Below are 11657 nucleotides of genomic sequence, written 5' to 3'. Positions count from 1 at the left end.
ATTTTGGTCAATTTTCGTTTATCTAATTTTTATTAACGTCAAGGTAAGGAAGGTTTATTAAGCTAATTTTTATTAAGAAAGAAGTCTGTCCGGGCTGCTGCCCGGACAGACTTCGTTCTGTCAAAAGTTAATAGTAAATATTATTTATTTTTCTTATTTATTTTTATTTATGTATTTAGAAAACCTTCCGTGGGCCTTAAGGAACATACATAAAAATAAATTTGTCGAATTGGTCGAGCTATTCTCGAGTTACGCGCTTAGCAACATTCATTTTTATTTAAGTCTACATGACTTTCAGAGTTTCATTTTTAACCGACCTAAAAAAAGGAGAAGGTTACTCAATTCGACCGTATATGTATGTATATTTATTTTTATATTTTATGTATGTTCGGGGATAACTCCGTTGTTTATGAACCGATTTTGATAATTCTTTTTTTGTTGGAAAAGAGATATCCCTAGTTTAGTACCATGATAAGGAAACCAGACCATACCATGATAAGAGATCTGATGATGGGATCCCAGAGAAATCGAGGGAAACTCTCGAAAATCCGCATAACTTTTTACTGGGTGTACCGATTTTGATGATTTTTAATTTAATCGAAAGCCGATGTTTATCATGTGGTCATATTTAAATTTCATCGAGATTTGACTACAACTTTTGGCGTAATCTTTGATAATGCGTATTTATTTGACTATCTTTTCGTCTACCTAGGTTGTATTACTTGTCGATATAATTGAAGTCGGATTTTCTTTGTTTGCCTGCAAACACAATTATTAAGCAACAATATAACTCTCGCACCCAAATTGTCGCTTTCATTATTGTAGTCTAATGAAATAAGTTATCTGGAACCCCAGGCCAGTAGCGGATTAGTTAAGATTAAAGTGCTTTCCTGTTACGATAAATTACGTGAACTTAAATAAAGCTGTTTCTATTTACATACTAAATTATAAAATGAAAAGCTTATCAAAAAGTAAGTCAACATCAAATTTGACTTTATTTAAGAATAAAATATAAATAAGCTTCAAAAGCAGTCTTGAATCATTACCCATTTAAAGATTAAAATTTAATTCGTTTTTAAGAATTGAATTCTAGATAATTGCAAGCAACCACCGATTTGGAACTGTCAAATTGACAGTTCAATTTGACAGTTTCTTATTTCTAAGTTGTGTACATAAAATCAGCCGAACACAAGCAGTAGCTTAGGACGTATCTATAGAAATTAATTAAATTTGACTGTCTGTTTGTAATATTAAAATAACCGCTTTTCACCGCGGATGGTCTAGACTACGACCCTCCAATGTGCCAAAAACTTTATATCCGTACATCATCATTTCAGCCTATTGCAGTCCACAGCTGGACATAGGCCTCCACAAGTTCGCGCTAAAAATGGTGCGAATTCATGTGTGTTTGCCATAGTCACCACGGTGGGCAGGCGGATTGGTGACCGCAGGGCTGGCTTTATTGCACTGAAGACGCTGCTGTCCGTCTTCAGCCTGTGTATTTCAAATCCAGCAGTTGGAAGGTTATCCCGCAACCGGTCGGCTTTTTAAGTTCCAAGGTCACCTCTTACGACACTCACGGGAAGATAGGGGGCGGCTATATATTTTATTGCCGTAACAACACAGATATTTTGTCCAAATGAAAGTCCAATAATAAAATGAAAAATAAAAAATAAATAAAACAACTACCGCAGGTTAGCTGGAAGAGACTTAAAAATAATAATAAATACTCTTTATTGTACACTACAAAGAAATGTTACAAAAAGGGATACACACGAAGAAAGATGTACAAAGGCGGTCTTATCGCTAAGAGCGATTTCTTCCAGACAACAATTGTCTGGCATAAGGACAGGGCATATAAAATGAGAAGCGGTAGGGAAGTTTACAAATAGTTGATAAAGAATTGGCATGGAGTTTACAAGCTATATGATATAAAAATAAGTAAATATACTACATATAATACATATATCTACATATAATATATATATATATATACATACATATATATATATTATATCATACAAAGACGATATAGGCGATCATGACGTGCTTAGTGACAAATAATGTAGTTTAAGGTATTTTTTGAAGGAGAAGAGAGATTGAGCTTGTCTAATAGGAAGAGGAAGAGAGTTCCAAAGTTGGACAGCTTTAACAGAGAAGGAGTTAGAGTAATAAGAAGTGGTATGAGACGGAGTTTTAAGGATTAAATGGAACGATCATGGGTGTCGCAAAGAAACTCAAAGCGTTCCTTGAGGTAAGAAGGTGAATCACGACGAAACAACACGTGATATAGCAGTGAGAGGATATGAGTATTCCTGCGGAAGCGGATTGGGAGCCCCTTGAGTTAATTGCGGTCGTTGGGGACATGGTCATATTTGCGAAGACCAAATATGAACCGAATACACAGATTTTGAAGGCGCTCAAGTTTATTTAATTGCTCCTCCTTAAGGTCGAGAAAGCAAGTATCAGCATAGTCAAGAATTGGTAGAAGGAGTGACTGTGCTAACGCAATTTTGGTGGGCAGTGGAAGGAAATATTGTAGCCGACGAAGTGAATTGATTGCAGCAAACACCTTGCGGCTCAACTCACACTGACAGTTCACCTGAGGTGTCCAGGAGAGACAGTTATCAAAAATCACACCGTGATTTTTTACTTTGTCACAGAAGTTAATAGCCTTTAGATATTTTTTAAAACAGAAGCCTAAGCAGCTTGCCTAATAGAGAGAGGAAGATTGTTCCAAAGTTGTACAGCTTTAATAGAGAAGGAGTTTGAATAAAAGAAAGTAGTATGGGAAGGAGTTTTGAGTATTAAGATTGAAGATGACCTGAGTGAACGCTCATGAGTGTCACAGAGAAACTCGAAGCGATTTTTTAGGTAAAGAGGAGTAAGTATCTGGACTTCTTCTAGAGTTATCTCTACCGGCTTTCTACATATAAATTATATAATGTGTATAACGCCTGACTGAGCGCAGTAGTCAGTGGTCGTCTTCCGGGCTACATCTGACGCCCGTTAGCAATAGTTTTCATTCATTAGTTTTGTTTCGTTGCATATTGGAAAATTACTAAAATCGGAAACATCGACATTTTTTTTATTGTCCTCTTACGCCAATACGCCAATTCGCCAACACGCCAATGTGCCAATACGCCAACACGCCAATACGCCAACACGCCAATACGCCAATACGCCAATGCGCCAACACGCCAACACGCCAATGTGCCAATACGCCAACACGCCAACAGTCCAACACGCCAACATGCCAACATGCCAACACGCCAAGACGCCAATGTGCCAATACGCCAACACGCCAACACGCCAACAGTCCAACACGTCAATTCGCCAATACGCCAACACGCCAACACGCCAATACGCCAACACGCCAATACGCCAATGCGCCAACACGCCAACACGCCAATACGCCAATACGCCAACACGCCAATACGCCAATACGCCAATGCGCCAACACGCCAATACGCCAATGCGCCAATACGCCAATGCGCCAACACGCCAACACACCAATTTGCCAATACGCCAACAGTCCAACACGCCAACATGCCAACATGCCAATACGTGTTAAATTGTGAGTACTCAAATTACTATTGTTGCTATTTATAAGTTATCTGTGGTGATTGATATAATTAGTCTGTGTCATTGTTGTACTCTGTGTAACAAAAATTTAAAATATATTTCTCTTCCGTTTTGGTCAGCACAAGTAAAAGCACGCTTCATTAAAACCTCTTAATTATAAGATAATTATAACAGGTTATGGGCCCAGGTACCCAGGTAATAGTGGCTGTACAACTAGTTCTTGCGACAGTGTATTATCTAGAGATTGATAATAGTTGCAGTAAAAGGACAGAGTTGTGGTTGGTGCAAAAAATTATTTGTGCTAAAAAATTAGTAATGGCGTCTAACTCAAACTACATGGTGAACATGCCTAAACTCAAAGGGCGAGAAAATTATAATGAGTGGTGTTTTGCGGCCGAGAACTTCTTGGTGTTAGAAGGGACGCTAGGATGCATCAAGCCCGAGCAAGGACAAGCGCCAGTTGGACCAGTAGATGACGCAAAAACCAGAGCCAAATTGATTTTAACTATAGATCCCTCCATTTATGTTCATATCAAAGAAGTAAAATCTACGAGGGAACTATGGAATAAATTGAAATCGCTTTATGATGACTCTGGATTTACTCGAAGAATTGGATTATTGAGAAAATTAATATCAATACGGTTAGAGGATTGTGATTCTATGAATTTATACGTGACTCAATTAGTTGAAACGGGACAGAAATTGGCTGGAACTGGTTTTAATATCAGCGACGAATGGATAGGTTCATTGCTGTTGGCGGGATTGCCTGATAAATTTTCGCCAATGATAATGGCGATCGAGCATTCTGGAATTAATATCACAACAGATTCGATCAAATCAAAATTATTAGATATGGAGTCGGTAGTTCGAGAAATTAACGGTACTGCTTTTGGTACACTTCATAGTAAAAATCAATGGAGCCAACATAAGAAAAAAGTTATGCAAATCGTCAAAGACAGAAGCGGCAGCAAAGATGGCGGTCAGTTGTCAAAATCGAAAGTGAAATGTTTTCGATGTAAACAAATAGGACATTATCGGAATCAGTGTCCAAATGCAAATAATTCCAAAGAAATGGATCGGAAGCAAACGAACGCATTCAGTTCTGTGTTTCTTAGTGGATTTTATAGCAAATCTGATTGGTATGTTGACTCTGGTGCGAGTGTACATTTAACAACAAATGAACATTGGATTATAAATCCGTCTTACGAACAATGTATGAAGGAAATTGTTGTTGCTAACGAAAATAAAGTACCAATTAAGTGTTCCGGTAGTGTACAAATAACTACTTGTACTGATGAATGTGTTTTTGATGTGACAGTATTAGAGGTTATGTGTGTTCCAAGTCTCACAACAAACCTCTTGTCAGTGAGTCAACTTATTAAAAATGGCAATAAAGTGAACTTTAGAGCTGGTGGTTGTGACATTTATAATAGCGAGGGAGTTTTGGTAGCTGCAGCTACTTTAGTCAATGTGTATACAGACTCAATACGCCCGTGCATCTGTCAGCTGGAGCGGTGGTTTCAAGTGAAATGTGGCATCGCAGGCTCGGACATGTCAACAGTTCCTGCCTAAATAAAATGCAGGATGCTGTGGAAGGTTTAAACATGGAGCAGAAAGCGGTGATAAGTAAAAGTTCCTGCGTGACATGTTGTGAAGGAAAGCAGAGTCGTTTACCTTTTCCAAGCAGTGGCAATAGAAGTACTCAGTTGCTAGAGATTATCCATACTGATGTATGTGGACCTATGGAAATTGTCTCTCTTGGAGGATCAAGAACCGGACAGTATCAGCTGGCTTGAACAATAAAACTCCTTACGAATTGTGGACTAATAAGAAACCTGATATTAGTCATCTTAAGGTGTTTGGGAGTACTGTTATGGTGCATGTTCCTAAAGAAAAAAGGTTAAAGTGGGACAAGAAGTCCGTTAAATGTATTCTGGTAGGCTACTCAGACAATATTAAAGGATATAGGATATATAATCCAGAATCGAAGTTGATAACCAGCAGTCGTGATGTCATAATAATTGAAAATAAATTGCATAATAGCAATGTGACAGCTACTGTAGAGAACTTAAATTTGAATACATCTCCCATAGATGAAACAAAAGAAACTTCAGATTCAGTGGGGGACAGTTGTCAGTCAGATGATTCATTTATCTCATTTACCGATAACCCAGAAGATCCTTCTTTTGTGCCGAGTGAGACTGAAGAGTCAGACAGTTCTGCAGGGAGTACTGGAAGTGCAATACGAGTATTGCCTATTCGATCTAGGAGTAAACCAGATAGGTATGGTTTCTCAAATATGTGTACAGAAAGTTGCAGTGCATTAGATGACAGCGAGTTAACTTTGGAGGAAGCTCTGCGAGGCCCTGAGAGGGAAAACTGGTTACGTGCTGTTAAAGAAGAGATACAGTGTTTCAATAATAATAGTGCGTGGGAGCTTGTAGCTGCTCCAAAAGGTGGAACTATTGTAAAGTGTAAATGGGTACTTAAAAAAAAAACATGATGGAGACAATAACATTTGTTACCGTGCTAGACTAGTTGCAAAAGGCTATAATCAAAAATGGGGTATTGATTACAACGAGACTTTCTCCCCTGTGGTTCGTCATACTACTTTAAGGTTATTGTTTGCTTTAGCAGTGCAGCTTGATTTTAAAACTAGTCATTTAGATGTTAAGACTGCGTTTCTTAATGGAGAGTTGGAGGAGACTATATATATGGAAAAACCAGATAGTTTTGAATGTTCTAATGTTGATAAAAATAAAGTTCTTAAACTGAACAAAGCTATATATGGTCTCAAACAATCTTCACGTGCTTGGTATAAAAAAGTTGATGATGTAATGTTGAGTAATGGATATAAAAAATCAAAAATAGAGCCATGTTTGTATACCAAAATTGTTAATGAACTAAGAACAATAGTAACTTTGTATGTTGATGAATTTTTTATTTTCTCAAATGATGAAAAGGAAATGATATTTTTAAAAGATACTTTAAGTAGAAAATTTAATATTAAAGATTTAGGTGAAATTAAAAAATGTCTAGGTATGACTGTGAATTATGATAAAATAAATAATGTTGTTACATTGAGTCAATCAGATTATATAGATAAGCTGTTAAATAAATTTTATATGATTGATTGTAAAGCTAGTGATACCCCCATGGAGGCTAAATTAAATATTGTTAGAAATGAGTGTCAGAAAAGTGATAATCCTTATCAGCAGCTTATAGGGAGCCTTATGTATCTTGCTGTTCTTACTAGGCCAGATGTTGCTTATTCTGTTGGATACTTGAGTCAATTTAATAATTGTCACAGTAGTGAACATTGGTCTTATGCTAAAAGAGTTTTGAAATATTTAAAAGGGTCTAAAAATGTGGGTTTAAAATACTGTAAAAATGGAAATGTTGATATTCAGGGCTATGTTGATAGCGATTGGGGAAATAATTTTGTAGATAGAAAATCTTATTCAGGCTTTTGTTTTATGTTGTCGGGTTCTGTCATTTCGTGGGGTTGTCGAAAACAAAAAACAGTAGCGCTCTCAAGTACTGAGGCAGAGTATATGGCACTCACAGAAGGTTGTAGGGAAGCAGTGTATCTTCAAAATTTACAAAATGAGATAACTAAGCGATTGTATACTGTTGTATTATATAGTGATAATCAAGGTGCTAAAAAGTTATCAGAAAATCCTGTGTTTCATAACAGAACTAAGCACATTGATATCCGTTATCACTATTACAGGGAAGTTATTTTTAATAAGATAGTTAAAGTTGATTATTTACCTACAGACAATATGCCAGCAGACATGTTTACAAAAAGTTTAGTTTTAGTTAAGCACCTTAAATTTATGAACATGCTGGGTATTGTAAATGTTTTATAACTAATGTATTGTAATTTAAAATTTGCTGTAATTTGAGAGTGAGGGTGTTAAATTGTGAGTACTCAAATTACTATTGTTGCTATTTATAAGTTATCTGTGGTGATTGATATAATTAGTCTGTGTCATTGTTGTACTCTGTGTAACAAAAATTTAAAATATATTTCTCTTCCGTTTTGGTCAGCACAAGTAAAAGCACGTTTCATTAAAACCTCTTAATTATAAGATAATTATAACAATACGCCAACACGCCAACACGCCAATACGCCAATGCGCCAACACGCCAATGTGCCAATACGCCAATACGCCAATGCGCCAACACGCCAACACGCCAATGTGCCAATACGCCAACACGCCAACAGTCCAACACGCCAACATGCCAACCTTGCTTTCGCTCAATTGGGAGATAGCCAGAGAGCTAATTACTAAGTCTAAAACGCGATTTTTATTATTTTTACAACAATTATACTGTGTAAGAGCATTTAATGACATTAAATCAGTAATCATGTTATTCAACAAATTATTCGTTGTTATCCGAAAATTTCGTTCGTTCGTCGAAAATTTGTATGAAAGTCCTATGTTTTTGAAATAAGAGACTTGAAATTTAAAATGTATGCTCTATAGATGGTGAGGAGTGTCTAAATAATGTATCTTTAGAAATAACGTTCCTTTTGGGGTTAAAATGGGGAATGGTAAGTTAATTCACTCATCACGAAATCTCCGAAACTATAACACCTACAAACTTGAAATTTGGCAAGTAGGTTCCTTATAGGACGTAGACATTCGCTAAAAACTGATTTTACGAAACTCGACCCTTAAAGGGATAAAACGGGGGTTGGAAGTTTGTATCAAAGTCCTATGTTTTGAAGTAAGAGACTTGAAATTTAAAATGTATGCTCTATAGATATGGGTCCAAATAATGCATCGTAATCTATATATATAAAAAAGCAAGGTCGTTAACTCAAAAACCGCTGGATGGTCCATCCATCCAGGATGGACAAAGATTAAATTTCAAATTAGATTATAGTTAGTAGACGTCCGCTAAGAACGGATTTTGCGATATTCCACCGCTAAGGGGCTTTGATTGAGGTTGATAGTTTGTATGAAACATTTACAGCAGCTATAAGTTCGCCTGATAGGTTATTTATACTGCATCTTGAAAATAAATCTAAAAATGTGGTATATAGAGAGGTTTTATAAAAATAACTATTAAATTATACTAAATTGTGACTTTTGAAAAGTTACTCAGTGTGATATAAGCATTTCAAGAGACTGAAATAAAAAAAAATTGCATTAAGCATCTTAATAGCAATACATATCTTCATAACCACGCGGACGTAGTCGCGGGCAACAGTTAGTGTATTATAAAACAAAGTCCCCAAAAATGTATGTGATAGATTCCCTCAAAATCTACTAGACGGATTTTCATGCGGTTTCACCAATGGAGAGAGAGCTTCAAGAGGAAGGTTTACGGAACGGCTAAGCCGATTTTGATGAGAGTTTCACTGGAAGTTTGCCGGGAAAACTTTGTGACACACTGATTTCAACGCGGATGAAGCCGCGAGCACAGCTAGTACATATATAAATAAATATTTATATTACACCTACACTCGGGGTGGGAATCGAACCCACAACCCTCGGAGCAGAAAGCAAGCTCACTACAAACTGCGCCACCGGGTTAGTCAATAACGTTTTTGTTAAATTTCACGCGTACGACGTCGCGGGCACAGCTAGTATTTCTGTGATCTTCTTAAAATATCTAGTGTTACACTTTCGTTTTATAAAAGAAGTTTGTAATACATTTTTTTTTAAATTTGAAATACAATCTCAAAGAATCAACACAGTCTTCGTTACGTTGATAAATATAGCGATTATCGTTTCTAAAGAACTTGTTATGCAGTTCAAATTGAGGGAAGTAATAAAATGAGAATATTTCACGATCGCTGGGACAAATGAGAAAAATTTCAAATGAAATATTAGACTTATAAATATTCATGATTTCATATAAGAAATGAAATGTTGTCCGGCCTACGTGCTGTTACGTATCGTGATAGCAATAGACATTGGGCTTATTTTTTTCTTAATTATAAATATGTTTGACATACACATATTGTAGTCTGTTGCTTAGGCAACTTGATACTTGTAATTCAGGTTTAGGTCATCAGGTCACGTCATAGGAAGAGCTATGACGTCACACTTTGTAGGCCATATTTCTTCACAAACACACTGTCAATGCAAAAAACAGCTACAAATTGATTAAAATCGAATTGGTATGTATCAAAATTTACGCAGAAGAAAGAAAAAATCTTATTACAAAGCATTAATCTTATTACATAGCTATCTTCCTTAGGAATGTACGTAAATTCTTGATAATAAGTCATAATTACCTCTACATATAACTCTACACATAAGTATGTTTATATGCAAACATCATATATTTATAAAAAAATATAATATTTTATACATTTATATTGGTATTTTAAATTTATCAAAATTCATAAATTTAAAACAAACTTATAATGTTTATAATCAAGTCATGGTAAAATTGAGTAAAATTAATTGTGTTTTAATAATATCCCCAAAACTCCCTGTTTCTATAGAATAATTATGCCATTATACAACAGAAATAACGAACAATCTAATAATTATCAAATTAGTAAAACGTTCCTGTTCAAAATTCGGGACAAAATAATGTCACATTTACGGTAACAATTGACCGTCATTAGCATATAGAGTACCCAAACATGTAAAACACTTAATTAAATTGTGAAAACATTTTGTATTTACTATCAATTTGTAGGCCTCCCCAAGTTCGCGCCAAACATCCCGGTTTTCTGCAATCCTCATCTAACCACCACCGGAAATTTTACGTAGATCGTCGGTCCAGCGGGCCAGAGGGCGTCCCACACTGCGTTTGCCAACACGCGGTCTCAACTCCAGGACATGTCTACTCTAGCAGCCATCGGTCCTGTGGTAAAGGTGATCACCCCATTGCCACTTCAGCTTGGTAATTCTTATTAGCTTGGTAAGGCCTATGTCCAGCAGTGGACTACGATAGAGTGAAATGAATATTAATTTGTGAATTTGCTGAATCTTATAATATTTAACATGTTTGTAATATAAAAAAATATTTAAATGAACTTCTTTTGCTCTTTTATATGTTTTGACATATTATCTATGGTGGCAGCACTTTGCACTATGGTCATTCTAGTAATTCAACAATAGAAATATTCTCCCTGGGACTAACCTGGAAATGGCGCATATATTAAAAACTCTTTTGATTTTTAAAAAGTACTGGCTATCAATACAAGAATATGTGTCAAATTTTTAAAAATGGAACAATAAAATTATTGATTTTGAAACATTTAAGTGACGCTACGGTTGTAATTTCGATACAATGGAAAAAAACGAGTTTCGCGTGTTGATAAAACATTGTTTTTTAATGGGAAAAAATACCGTTGAAGCACAGCAATGGCTTATAAAATGTTATGCAGGATCAGCTCCCTCTAAAGCAACCATTTGTCGGTGGTATGCCGACTTCAAACGCGGTCGCATGGACACCAATGATGGGGAACGCTCAGGTCGTCCAAATGAAGCAGTGACTCAACAAAATATTAACCAAGTCCTCAAAATCGTATTGGAAGATCGGAAGGTAAAAGTGCGAGAGATAGCCGAGATAGTGAAGATTTCAGCTGGTAGTGTTTTCACTATTTTACATAAAAATTTGGCCATGAAAAAGCTTTTTTCTAAGTGGGTGCCGCGTTTGCTTACAACTAATCAAAAGGAACAACGTATCAATGATTCAGAGCGATGTTTGGCGCTGATGAATCATAATAAAAAGGATTTTTACGTCGGTATGTAACAATGGATGAAACCTGGATATACCATTTCACTCCGGAATTCAATCGGCAGGCAGCGGAGTGGAGAGCGGCTGGTGAAAGCCGCCCGAAGCGTCCAAAGACTCAGAAATCGGCCGGTAAGGTTATAGCGTCTGTATTTTGGGATGCGCATGGAATACTTTTCATCGACTACCTTGAAAAGGGGCAAAATATAAATAGTGACTATTACATGTGCTTATTGGAGCGATTGAAGTACGAAATTGCGGATAAACGGCCTCACATGAACAAAAAGAAAGTGGTGTTTCACCAGGACAACGCGCCTTGTCACAAGTCCGTGAGAACGATGGCGAACGATTAACGAATT

Source organism: Melitaea cinxia, chromosome 19 (assembly GCF_905220565.1).
Source record: "Melitaea cinxia chromosome 19, ilMelCinx1.1, whole genome shotgun sequence".
Lineage (NCBI taxonomy): Eukaryota > Metazoa > Arthropoda > Insecta > Lepidoptera > Nymphalidae > Melitaea > Melitaea cinxia.
This window is presented reverse-complemented; position numbering follows the sequence as displayed.